This window comes from Corvus cornix, chromosome Z, assembly GCF_000738735.6.
Source record: "Corvus cornix cornix isolate S_Up_H32 chromosome Z, ASM73873v5, whole genome shotgun sequence".
In the NCBI taxonomy this organism is placed as follows: Eukaryota; Metazoa; Chordata; class Aves; order Passeriformes; family Corvidae; genus Corvus; species Corvus cornix.
In genome coordinates, this window is record NC_046357.1 from 8,333,036 (window position 1) to 8,347,981 (window position 14,946).

Here is a 14,946-nt window from a genome sequence, read left to right on the forward strand (position 1 = left end):
CATTCTTACTTTTCCCCATATGACAACCTAAGGAATGTTGAAAGGACCATATATTTGATTTTAGTGATGAGAAGGAAGAGAAATCAGTGTTTGAATGGTGTCCCTACACCTTTTAACTCTAAATTGAAAAGAGACACATAATCAATATGTTGCCTTAGAAATCCTTTCTACACTTGATATTAAATTACAAGGAAATAAAATTGTGTTCATAAACTTCCTCATGTACAATTTAGGTTTGAATAGTTTATTCTAGACCCGAGTCATATTTTTCATTGTTCATATTCTCATTTCCAAATCCCAATCCTTCAGCTCTCTCAGAGAAAAGAAGCTACTAACAAATGATAATAGACAGATAGATCTGACTGAGGTGGATATGCCTTTACAAGAACATACATTTCATTCACATGACCTCACTACAATAAACTGTAGAGACTCTTGTGACTCTTTCCCTTCCCCAAGTATTATAAAATTCTAACGTATTCTGCTCTGCATTCCCTCCTCACATTGCACTGGTGTACTGACTGTGAATGCATATAATAGAACTGAGAGACAATATAAACAAAGAGTAACTTTTCTACATGATTTATATAAGGGTATCCAGCATTTTGTGGGTCCAGCATCATAAAAGCCTTGACTTTCAGATAGGAAGATAGATTGTTCACCAGAACAGTGTAATTGACAGACATGCAAGTTGTCAGGTACAACCGTCAATCTTGGACAAACTCCAGGACATTAAACTTTAAAAAAAAATCAGGCAACCTATTTTCAAGCATTTTCTGCTTCACCACTGCTCTGTATATGGGAGTGAAAAGTGTCACTTATTGTACATGTCGTTTACTTTCAGTGAGCTCATCAGGTCTTTCTTCTTAAGGAACAATGGGAAAAATACCGCAATAGGAAACCCTCTAAAGTAAAACTACGCTCAATAACATCAAGCTGAGATACAGCACTTTTCCTGCTTTTATTTTCCTCCATGCTTAGTAATGTAATAACACTAGGCATTACAGAACTCACACATTATGGAGCATGATTGAAAAGCTCTGAGTATATGAGAATTAATCTTCTTTCATCATGACAGACTAGCATATTAAAAATGGCTCCACTTGTATAACTATTGAAAATTGCTTTTGGAATTCATTCAAGTAAAAGAGGTTCAAAAATTCTTTTTGAAAACTGCATGAGAACAGAAAATCTGAAAAGTATGCAAAGTACCATAAGAAAGATATTTCAAATGTATTTTGAGTATCAGAGGTAGATTCTGTGGCAAAGAAGATGTGGCGAAGAAATAGTGGTGCTGCACTGCATCTAAATGGGTGGTTACCAACTTATCTAGTAAAATAAATATATGTGGCAAATGACACATACCAATTTAATGACACTTTGAGTTCATGTGAAGTTTGGCAGAGTAATAAAAGTCTTATCTCTTGCCTCCACTGTTATTGCACAGATTTAAACTGGTGTCTCAGAGGCAGTTTTACTATCTTTTTCAATCTCTGCCATAAAAGTGAGACTTGATTTGCTCAGCATGAGAACAGATCAATAAAAGCTGAGTTACACAGTGGATTAGATCACTAACTCAGAGATCAAAGATGTTAAATACAAGTTGTATAGGCACAGTCAGATCAAAAGTTAAGTTCAAATGTACTTGTTTGTAAGTCTCAAAATAAATATCAACCTGAAATGAAAAAAAAATTGAAAAATTGTCAGTTTTATTTCTTTTATCTAGAAAAAAGAAAGAACTTAGTTTCTGAACAGCCAAAGACACAGTTACTAGTGATAGAATATTATTATTCTAGGATTTGATTATTCTAGGTAATTTTTCTCATTACTATATCAGAAATCTATCAGCATTTTTTCTTCTAGAAAGGGATTAATATTAAAAGTTAACTGTGTTCAACAGATAAGAAAGGTCAATGATTCCTGAAATATTTTGAGGTACTGGCAATATCCTGAATAATGGTCTCTTGCCTTCTATATGCTTTAAATATAAATTTATTTGAAATGATCAGTCAGTTTTTTTAAAAAATGGTTTCCTATTCAACAAGGAGATATTTGTTTACTTACATGGGTAAGGTTCATCAAAAATTATTCAATTAAGCTGCTGTTAAGAACTAGAAAACATACTGGTATCTGCAGCTTGCACACAGACATATGCAATGGATTGTATATTATCCATAACATAATTTCATGTCAATGAATCTTTTGGATTGAGCAGCTCTAGTTATCTATACCACAGAGGTATAAATGTTGTGAAATGACTCACACTGCCATGGTCATTTAGTTTAAAGCTCTGTACCACTTCTTTAGCATAGAAGTTGATTCTTTTCCTTTGAAACTTACGTAATTTCAACTCATGTTAATATAAGATAGTTTTAGGGCAAAACAGCTCTTTTTATTTCCAGTACAGTATAATGACATTCCTTATTGAAAAATAAAAGAAAACTGATAGGAGACCCCATCAGCTGTCCTCTTTCTTTGGAATTCTCTCGATTTTTAAAAAACTAAGTGGCTGTGTCAGATAATTCTCTAAACATTCAGAGTGTGTGATTCAAATGCAGATTTTGACTACTACTATCATGAAGTGCTGGAAAACAATAATTTAAAAAAATAATCCTGATCTATTGACTAAAAATACAAGCCAGCAGGGTCCTGGGGCCTGTACGCAGTTTTCGTTGTAACACAGCTATATTGTAGATGTTTGAAGCAAAACTGGAGCATCATGATTTTTGAGTATCTAAAATTCTTTGACATGGTGTAGAAAAACAGCACTTTATTAGAAACAATAATTTATATTAGTCATTTTAAGACAAGGAATTTATGTATTGTTTACTTTCTATAATTATTGTTAATCAGACAGCTGATTGGCTTATACAAGCATATTTCAGTTGCTCGTTTTAAACATCTAGAAAATAGTACTTTCTGAGGAGGAACAAATTTCATGATATTAGTTATTTAATATCACACTAAATGTAATGTGCACTATTTAGTTAATTATTTAAACCATAAAAAAAGACATTCCTTGAATTGCTTTAACTCCTGTGAATGACTGTCTCCCTTTCCATATTTTTCAGGTGTTGCCTACAGTTGTCCACTTATAGGAATATGTAGAAATTAGGGCAATTAATGGATAGATTTCTAGAAAGAATTTTCAGATGTAAATGAAAAATAGTTTATCAGATTCTTTCCAGTATACATGGCAGATGATGCATGCCAAGACACAATACCAAAGTAATTTCTGAATGTCCCACGTTTGTCTGTTTTTTAGGAGCTACACTTATTTAATTCCTGTGTGTTCTCAGTCTGGCATGAAACAATCCTCACCATTAACCCCCCTCTCCTCAGGATGATTAGTGGCAGATGTATTCCTCAAATTGTCTTGCATGGTATCTGTCCTTTCTACTGCAGCCCTCATGGCAAGTCAAGGTCACTAAGAAAATACTGAGTGCCTCTCACACGAAGACTGCAATCTTTTACAAGTGCTAAGCTGCCTATTATTTTTAAGGAAATAGAGAACCAATGAGGATGGTGAATATCTTTCAGATAACAACCATCTTCCATTATTTTAGTATTTTCAGGTAAAGATTCTAGTGGTAACAATAACTTGCTTTCTAGGTGCTAGCTATCCTCTCCCTCGTTTTCTGCTTTGATCACGATATGACAGACAGACATCAAGCTGATAAGTTTGTTTGACTTATTGACAAACAAAGATTCAATATCCACTCTGTAATTCTTAGATATGTCAAATTTTTTAATACTGTAAATCACACTTTGCTTTTGGTTGGATGCTCTAAAAGGGTGAGACGATGTTTTTTTTTAATATGCACAAAATGTGATAAGACTAAGGTTGTGGGAGATTTTGGGGAAGTGTCTTGTGGCATGGTAGAGTTCTATACTGAAAGAGTTTATTCACCATTCATCATAAAGAATATAGTAGTATCTGAGTCAATTTTCTGTTATCTCTATCTGTCCCAAAGGTTGCTGAATATCCCGCAGGAAACCAGTTTTGAAAGTGGACATGACCACGTTCACTGAAGAAGAGTGGAAAAGGGTCTGGTTTTCAGTGGCAGAGGGAATAGGTGACTGGTCTGCCATTTGAACACCTGTGACACTGTTTATAATTCTTCTAAAGATTAAAAAAATTGCACTTCCTTAATGATAAATCATGATAATCCCTTCAACTCCATTTTTAATTAAAATATTTATATTTTAATTTAATTTAGTAGGAATTTACAAGAAAAAAATAGTCAGGATGCATGAATTATTGCCAAATCATAGTAAATTGAAAATTAATATGTGCTGGCACCCAAACAAAATGAGCAGAATGCAATGACTGAAGTCATGCTATTGCTCGTCCCTGCAGAAGACATTGCTTTCATGTGTTTTTTGTGTTTTCATGGGTTTTAACCTAGTTAGAGTATAATTGCATTTCAGTTTCACTGACCAGATAAAAGCGAGGGAAGGCAGTGAAAGGTATGGTGATAGAGAGAATATTCATCTAAGATTTAAGTAATGAGAAATTGCAAGATTATTGTAACAAAGGAAACTGCTGGATGCACTGCTCTGGGTATCTCACCTTTCTCTTTCAGAATGCTGAGTGCTTTTAATTGAACCCAGTGTGAAAGCAGCTAAAGAGAAAAAACACTCACGCTAGAAAAAAAAAGTCATGATGTTAGTTTTATAGATGTCTTGTGCAAGAGAAATGTAAATACAAACTCTCAGTTACTTTGATAATTAATTGTATAACACATTCCATATGTTTGAATTGAATTGCTGAAAATGCATCTTTCATTTGTAAAACACAAAACTAGTGCAGCTTGTATGGAAAAATGAGAATCAAAATAACTGTTTACAAAACATAAATTAAGTCACAAGTGTACACTAATAAGGTAATTGAATATTGAGTTAGTTCTCATGAAATAAAAGTTAATACTAAATATATTTGCTAAATGTAAATAATTTAGTTATGTAATTAGAACTAACAGGAAATTACTGAACTAATTGAAGTAGAACTCCATAAGCAATTTACCTCATTAAATTTTTTACAGTTCTTCATCTGCATCAAAGTTATTATGCATTTAGTTTAAATAATAATAAAGGAGGCAAAATCAAGGTTAATTGGCATTTTAATTATGAATATTTCAATTAAAATTATCTTATATATAGAAAAGTCTTCCCCTGTAAATAACTAAAATATGGTCTCTTATTTTTCTGCAATTTGAAGAACAGGATGAAAGCAAATATAGATTTCTTCATTGTGAGTTCCATCATGTGTATTGATGGAAATACACAATCCACATATGTTATTAACCTCTTACCACCTCAATAATTGTTATTAGGGAAGTCTGTTCTCATGCAATTATTTATAAAGACTGATGTATGATTCCAGGTGGATTTTCCACTGGATGGGAGAAAAATCCACTATCCTTGCATGAGCACTAGATAAAAAGAGTAAAGAGTTAGGCTACAGATGTGCAGAATAACTTTCCAAACCTCCTTAGACCAATGGGTTGACTTTCTTGTGGCTTGCCATGACAATTCTCAAAGACATTTTGGGTCACATGCAGAACACTCATTTTGATATCTTTATGTCTTCTGTGAAAGATGGTTCTTCCTTTCAAGGATCTTAAGGTAGTCAGTGGATTACAGACAATAATGCAGAAAAAAGCCAGATAATCTGCTTTACCCATGAGATAGAGAAGAAACTGTTTCAGCAATTTGACAAGGAGATTTCCATAATTTCATATGGGTAACAGCAAATGGAAAAAAAAGTCACAATTCAGATAGATAAAATTAATACAGCTTTCCATTTTTGTCATAACTGCTAGGTGGCTTTTCTCACTGTAAAAAGTGCAGTAAAGTAAATTGTTCAATACACAAATACTAGTGAAGAATGTAATCCCCATCAACTGTCTGTCTTTCCAGTTTACTGACAATTCCCCTCATATCTTGTTTAATTTTTGTTAAATTATTTTGCATTTTGAACCCTAGACTGCATATGTATATATATATAATATACTGAATACCATCAGATAATTACTGTAAAAATATTTAAACATTGGTGACAAACCACATTTCTAGAAATGTATTGACTAAATGTTCAGTTTAACACAGTTCTTTATTTTTGGTGGTTGTTCAGCCACATTTCTTTCTACATCAGAAGAAAAAGGATATGGGAATGAAGAGTTATGGGTTTCATTTTTTTCCAGAAGTAACAGGATATGGAATTAAAATATATGAATTTCAGTTTCTGATTTTACTCATCATCCTTCTACCAAAGGCCAGTTTTCTGGCCCTTTCTTAAAGTAAATTTCCCTTCTTTAAACAGAAAGCACAAATGTAACAGTGATTTCATTGATGTTTAATGTAAGGTATGTAAATAAGTGTCATGCTCACTCTTAATGGAAAGATGTTGCTATGTGTGAAAACAAAATATAGTCAGACCTTTTAAAAAATTAATATCATGAGATACCACCTGCAGTCACCCATGAGCCAGGTAACCTGGGCTTACTTTTTGAGCATACTGCTAGATAGACCTTATCTGAATGAAATAAAGGGAAGAACTTCATGTGCACAAAAATATTTGAAGTCTTTTCATTATATTTAAAGGCTTTATTCAAGGTAAGAAACAAGAGAACCATTCAAGGGAACTTTTTTATTTGTAGAAAAGATTATCATTTCAAAGGAAACTTTTATTATTTTTAAGATTGACACACGTAGATGTTGTTTTGATTTTTCAAACTCAAAACAAAAAAAATGCATTCCATTAAAAATAAGAAATAACCAGACATTCAACAATAGTTTTAATGTTGAGGCATTACAATTTGCTTTTGTAGAAGAGAGAAATAGGAACAACATAAGCACACATACTTTCAACAAGAAATTCAGACCGGATCTTTCCAAAACCTTGAAAACCTTCTGAGTGGTATTCCTACCTTTAAGTGTATTGACTGCACCCTAAAGTTCCGGGTTATTCACAGATTTCCTGATGGCATATTTTCACTCCTCCTCCAGGCCATTAAAGGTATTGAAGTGGATAGTTGCTAGAATAAACCTGAGGCATTACACTGTGGCTGGCCTCCAGGAAGAGCAGAACCTCCTAGCCCATGCGATAGAACCTGATGAACCGGTCATTTGTTTATACATCAAGCAGTCTCCCTGCCTGAATGCAATTTCTATTAGAAATCACACTAAACAAGATGTTTTCTGAAGCAGCCAAATAGACATGTATATTAAACAGGCAGGTTAATATGAGGATCTTGGGCTGAAATGCAAAGATTTCCTTACTCATCTCCACTGAGAGACAGGTCCTTGCCTTCTTTATTCTCACACTTCAGCAACTTTGAGTTATATTCTGCATTGTAAAGGAATATGTATAAATATGTATATACACTAGCAATATATATTTTATATATCTACCTATATCTATACATGTCTACACCTATATGCTCAAATATATAATCATCTATCTTCTCACTTTTCACTTCCGTAGCTTGACTTTGCTTTTATCAGAGATCCACTTCCCCATATGCCTTTCCCTATGGTCTCAGTTCCTGTCCTTGAAGTCTTTCCCCTTTCCTTCCCCTCCATGTACCCAGGGAGGTATCATTAATTGTTTTACTTTGAAGGAAATTGCTGCTTAACTGGTTGTCATAATACCTTGATGTAAATAATTACAAAATTCCTACTCTAAGTACTGTGATAAATTCCGGATGCCACATGCCTAAACTTGGGTGTGTGTTTGGAAGACAAAGGAAATGTCAATGAAGGCAATTTAAATGTTCTGTTTGCTAATTGAACTCAAATTTCGAATTTAGAAAGACTGCATTAGGCCTAACCTTGTGGTTTAGTCAGTATTTGTCTTCTAGTATGACTCAGAAAACAGATGAAGATTCATAATGAATTTGGGACTACAAGAGAAAATATGTTATTTTGTGAAAACTCCACAGCAAGGTACTGTTTCATTAGGGTGAAAGACTGAAGGAAATACCTAGCCAGGAAGTACCTGGCCAGCTGCCTGCTTTCCTGAGGGTAAAATCTTTTGTAGAGCTTGTAATTGTCTTTCTCAGCCTTCATCCATGCCCAAGTACTTTGGGAGCACTAGAGGGAGGATCACTCTCTTTGCAGGCTGGTGGCAAAAGAAAGTCTTTATTTCTTAATGAAATTCTTATTACTTAATGAATACATGAAATTAAAGGAAGTTTCTAACAGTGAGGCATTCTTTCCAGCTGTCTGGCAAGAGGCTAACATCATGTACTTCATTTGGGGAGGAAACCCAGCAGCAGCAATGTTTCTGCACTCCACTATATGTTTCTTCAAGGGAGAAAAAAACCCTTAAATCTGGGTTCTCAGGTTTCACTGAACAGCTCTTAAAGGTAACATAAAATCTTACAGTATATCTGTATAATAATTATTGACACATCTGGAAGATGACAGGATTAATTTCTATTTCTGTGATTCTGATTCTTTATTACTATGTGATTAAAGAGGAAACTGTTTCCTAGCACAATATACAGACCTCCCCAGAAAAACACATGCAAATTTGCTCACATTTTACACTTCCTAACAGTTATGGATACTCTTCTGGGATGTGTAGTGCAGTACCCTGGCTTCTCTCCTACCTTATGCCCCAGCTTGTGCAACACAGCTCTTTCCATGTTTAGCTGAGAAGGTGTCTTCAGTATATGGGACTTGGGGCACAAAGTAAGAGGGCGATGTGCCGTACACGCAGTGCTCAAGAGGACTTCTCCATGTAGTCCCTGGCTTTTGGCCTGCATTGGGCTTTCGGGCCCAACCTTCTTGCTGTTTGATCTGCAGCATTTTCTTAAGCACTGGAGAAAAACAAATTAAAGGGTTGTGCTACTTCATTACTTAAACAGACATACTAAGTTTGGTTTTCCATTTTTTATTTTTCATGAGTCAGAACTTTACAATACTGCTAGTGATAGGCACAAGAGCTTTGTACTATATGATTCCCTTGAGAGAAACACAAGCACGATTTATGCCAGTAAATCAGGCTTGGCAGTGCTAAGGGTAACACACAAAAAGAAACCTCTGATGAATATTTTTCAAAAATCCTGGTTTCTATGAGTTGCATTGCTCTTTTGAGTAATGTGAATGCCTTGTGGCAGAGCTGGAGTCAGGAAGAAGTGTGTGTTTCTCTTTTCCACAGAAAAAAGATCATTAGCATCCCTTGTTTATTTTAAGTAGGTATAATGAGGAGATTAAATATTGTTTTGAAGCTTCCATATCTCTAAGTGACTTTTTAGTGTCAGTGAAATGTTATAACTAACCTACAAATGATAAAGACAGTAAATTTTTTGGTTTTTTCTTGCCTAATGACTGTTGATAAGCATCTGTGATAAGACTTTAAAATATGAATGTCAAGGCCTGAGACATTTCTTTGGCTGGGCAAAAAGATCTTAAGAAATCTTGAAGAAACTGTTGCTATTCTCCACCATCACTCACCAAGCACAGAATTATGTCTTGTAAAAAGAAATCTATGTTGGAAGCAAAAACTGAGATTTTTTAGTTACTAATCATGTAAATGCACAAACATGGGCACAATATTGCATAAAAACAGTAGAAGAGTGTGCTGGTTTTGGCTGGGGTAGAGTTAATTGTCTTACAGTGGCTCATATGGGACTGTCTTTTGGGTTTGTGCTGAACACAGGGTTGATAGTACAGAGTTATTTTTGCTATTGCTGAGCAGGGCTCACACAGAGCCAAGGCCTCTTCTGCTTCTCATACTGCCTCACTGGTGAGGGGGCTGGGGGTGCACGGGAGGTTGGGAGGAGACACAGCTGGGACAGGTGACCCCAACTGACCAGAGGGATGTTCCAGACCATGTGACATCACACTCAGCATATCAAGTATGGGGAAGGAGAAGGAAGCAGGGAGGAGCATTTGGAGTGGTGGCATTTGTCTTCCCAAGTCACCATTATATGTGATGGGGCCCTGCTCTCCTGGAGATGGCTGAACACCTGCCTGCCCATGGGAAGCAGTGAATTAATTCCTTGTTTTGCTTTGCTTGCATGCACAGCTTTTGCTTTCCCCAATAAGCTGTCTGTATCTCATCTCATGAGTTTCTGCCTTATACCCTTCTGATTCTCTCCCCAGTCCTACTGGTGCGAGAGTGAGTGAGCGGCTACGTGGGCCTTGGTTACTAGCTGGGGTTAAACCATGACAAGTAGAAGCCTATTAATAATCACAGGAAATAAAATCAAATGATGAGTGACAAATACAACATATTCCTATTTTTACGCACATACACACACACAAACAATACCATTGCTATCTATTAGCTTTCCTTACCATTGCGGACAGCTGAATTTTGTACGTGACTTTGACAATTAGTGTAATGTCAAATCAAAACAGACGCAACTAAGATTCCCTCTCTATTTCTTCAGCTTCCTTGTCTTATTTTGTGAGAAGAATATTCATCTTCTAGGTTATTTGTGATACCCAAAATTGTAATTGAGATAAATTATGACTATACAACAAATTAAAACATATCAGCTGGGCCAGTCTTCTTTGTTGAATTCTGTTCATAAGTGTGTGTATACAGGAGAAAATTCTGGCATGTCAAGGCTTGGTGTTACTAAGTTAAAATCAAGTGTGTTTTCTGTTGGCTTGAGGGGAAACATTCTAGTTCTCAGAAGAGCTTAACCTGTGTAAATAGGAAGTATTTGACATCTTCAATTTTTAAGCATGAATTCCTTTCAGCTGTAGTTGTTTTCTGCTTCTAGCAGGTTTGTTTGTAAGGTCTGTGTGCAAACGTGCTTTCTGAATCTTACAGTGTTGGTATCTATTCATATAAAGGCATAGAAAATTTTCCAAAAACATCTTTTGAAAAGCTAATTCCAACAGTTTGTTCTATAGAAGTAAAAAAAAAAAAAAAAAAGAGAGATGTTAAAGGAGTTGTCAATTCTATAAGAAAAATAAATTAATATTGCCACTTCTAGAGCAAAACCTATACCTAACTGTGTCATGTGGTAAGAATGGACAGCTTCTTTTCATAGGATTTTCCAATAAAACTGGGATAGTTAGTAGCAAATAACAAGGATAAATTTCTAGCAGCAAATTTTTGTAGAACTTGTGACATTTTCTCAATTAGACCTTAAGACCATCTCTTTACAGGTAAGATAAAGAGTGTCTGAGGGCATCCCAAGACCTGTAATGAGAACATCTGTTTCCAGATTCCTAAAGAGGTTCCCGGTTCACTGTTGGCCTTGTGCATCTGGCACTCTCCCAAACAAGATAGAGGTCAGACCACAACAGAAAACACTCTAAATATCTAAATATTGCCTTGTTTATGCCTATCTTATTATAATAAGAGCTAGCTAACACAGATATGGGTGCTTCTGTGTCTACACTGCTACTGCATAAATGCATAAATGCACCCCATGTTCTGTTACAATTTGCAAATGAACTGTCTCTAGGAAAATAAAAAATGAAAATACTCTGGACAAAATGCCAATATCAAACTTTTCCAGTCTTCTCCCTACTCTGTGTGTCTACTGACTGCATTGGCATCATGTGCTACTAACCAGTCACACTCATGGTGTGGTAGTCCAGCAGAGAGAGCCATGTGCTGATGGCATGGTGTTATCAAAGGATGAATTTTAAGCAAGCAAATTTTCAGATTAAAAATACATTGCATGAAAAATGATGTAAGAAAGGACAGACACACTAAATTGTTGCCTCTACATATAAATCTGTGTAAAGCATCCAAGACAGTAAACTGTTGGCCACACTGTGGGTGGGTTACTTTCTCCCCTGTTCAAAATATGGAGTCTGTTCAACAGTACATTAGTCATTGTGACAAAAAAACCCCAAAAACCAAAAAACAAACAAGCAAACAAAAAAAACCCCAAGAACAAAACAAACACAAACCCGCCAAAAAAAAAACAAACAAAAATCCAGAACAAAACAAATCAAACAAACAAACAAACAAAAAAAAAACACACCAAAAAACCCCCTAAACTGGAATCCAGATTACTAAGTGTAATAGTTTATGCATTTCAGAATCAAGAAAAACTTTGTTCCACACATGTTCCCAGCTCTGTTTATCATTTTAAATGAGACAGCTCAAAAGACATATGCAACATAGAAGTGCAATGGCATTAGTGTTACAACATATTTGCTGTGATTATGAGGTTAATCTACCTCTGTATCTCAGTGCTGTTCAAGAGCTATGTACCTTTTCCAGTATGAAAAAACTTGCACTGCTGACTTCCAGCCTGCCTTGCTCTTATCTCCTGAGCTATGACTTTCTACTACTAGAATTTTTGTGTAAATACATATTATAAATTTGAAAGTATGAACATGTACATATATACAAATATTTTCTATTTACTCTGGCTTCACTTTTTGATTCTTCTCACTAACCGAAATTCTAGTTTCTGTGAGGTTTTCCCGCTGGAATATAAAACTGCAGTAATTGGGCTTCACTTTGGTGAGATGATTTTGTAGACTCTCACTACACGCTGGGGAAACAAAATACAAAATTGATCAGTAGTACCTTTTGATCAGTACTCTGCCCAAAAAACTCTTTTAATAAGCCTTCTTTAAAGACATATCCTACCTACAGATGTGTCTAATGTTTTTTGCCACCTTCATTATTTTCTCTCCTTACAAGAGAGACACACAAGCCATCACTGAGCCATAGCCAGTGCAATTGGTGAACTTCCATGAACTTTCATTTTGAGCAGCGGCACATATCTTTGTTTCCTAAGAGGGTCTAATTCATTAACTGACCAGATGAAAAGGTGTGCTGCTGGACCCCTTTTTTCCAGAGATGTTTTGTGTAATCTCTAGCAATATCATCTTGATAAGGGGAAAAAAAGTAATCAGGAAACAAGGGACACTTGGTGTTGCATGGTTTTTCTGGCTTTAGGTTAAGCTCATGTGTAGGTTTTCTGCTGTCTGTTAAGTGTATTATTTCTGCAGTGGGAGTGTGCCTGTGTGCCTCTGATAGACACTGTCAAACTCTAATACCTTGGTCTAGCTGTATCTAATATCATTTTAGGCAGTCATCCAACATCCCGAATAAACACATCTTGATTAGTAAGGAAACTACTTGAAGGAATCAGGTTAAAAGTGCGTTGTTAAGTGGCAAAGATTCAAATATTCTCCTTTAAGCATTGTCTTTAAGAATATTTTTACAGGTTATCTGCCAGCATAGCTGATACTGATAAGAATTCACTAGCATTTAAAGAATATATAATCTTCCAAAAATTGCAAATACCTACAAGAAGAATCAAATTTGCCTTAGTTCACTGAAGGGGAAAAAACATGGAGCTTGTTAAGGTTTTTCCGAAAGAAATACTAAAAATCCTTTTGCTTTTGTCCTTGTCCCCTCTGTAGAATTGTGCACTGTTCATGTACACCACTGAGGAAAAATATGTTAACATAAAGAGGGCTGGTGAATCACAAAGGCGAATTCTTTTTGTAGCTTGTTTCCATATGAAAGTAGCAACATTTGTGCATAAATGCTTGCAGCATTTTTTTTATGAATTGGGCCCTAAGAGCTCATGATTGTCCTTGCTATTCAGTTTTCAGTCATTGGGTAGCGTTGAAACAACAGGAGGAAAAAAAGGAAACATTTTGTACCTGTGGTACTCACTTGGACAACAGAATCTTAGTAAAATAGCTACAGTCTTTTTCCTTTTTGTTACAAATTATACAGGGAGAAAATGATGTGTGAATCAATGAAAAGGAAAATAATATATTTCTGAAACATTAATAGTCAGTGCCATACTCCAGGTAAGGGGGGTGGGGGGTGGGGTGGGGGGGTGGAAATTGTTACACTGATTTTTCTATCTGATTTAAATTCACTTTCCAATCTTCACTAACCTGGCTGCTGCCTTGACAGAATCAAATTTTGTATGGAAAGAGAGATGATGATTCTCTCATCTCCAGGTTAGTTATGCTTTTCCTTCTTTCTTTCTTTCTCTCTTTCTTTCTCTCTTTCTCTCTTTCTTTCTTTCTTTCTCTCTTTCTCTCTTTCTTTCTTTCTTTCTTTTTCTCTTTCTTTCTCTTTCTTTCTTTCTCTCTTTCTTTCTTTCTTTCTTTCTTTCTTTCTTTCTTTCTTTCTTTCTTTCTTTCTTTCTTTCTTTCTTTCTTTCTTTCTTTCTTTCTTTCTTTCTTTCTCTTTCTTTCTTTCTCTTTCCCTTCCTTCCTTCCTTCCTTCCTTCCTTCCTTCCTTCCTTCCTTCCTTCCTTCCTTCCTTCCTTCCTTCCTTCCTTCCTTCCTTCCTTCCTTCCTTCCCTCCCTCCCTCCCTCCCTCCCTCCCTCCCTCCCTCCCTGCCTTTCCTCTCTCTCTCCCTCCCTCCCTCCCTGCCTCCCTACCTTCCTGCCTTCCTGCCTTTCCTCTCTCTCTCCCCCCCTCCTTCTCTCTCCCTCTCTCTCCCTCTCTCTTCTCCTTTTCCTTCTTTCCTTCATTTTTCACTGATTTATAAAATATCCTGAGCTGTAAGATACCCACAAGAATTCTCTAAGTCCAACTCATGTCCCAGATATTACACCATGTACTTGGGAGTGTTGTGTCCAAATGCTTCTTGAACTGTCAGGCTTTGTGCTGTAACCACTGCCCTGGAGAGCCTGTCCCAGTGCCCAACAACCTTCTGTGTGAAGAAACTTTTTCTAATATTTAACCTTGCCATCAGGGAAGAAGACTGGCCTGGCTGAACAGGGAGCTTTTGCACAAAATCAGAGAATAAAAAAGGGTTTATTTATGCCATTTGGAAGAAGGAGCAGGCAACTCTGGAAGAGTACAAGGATGTCATTAGGTCATATAGGGAGAGCATTAGACAGGCTAAAGCTCAACTAGAACTCAATCTGGCCACTTCTGTGAAAGATTATAAAAAGCATTAATAAATAATAATAAAACAAATCCATCAACAACAAAAGGAAGGTGAAGGAAAAATCTCCATCCTTTATTGGACA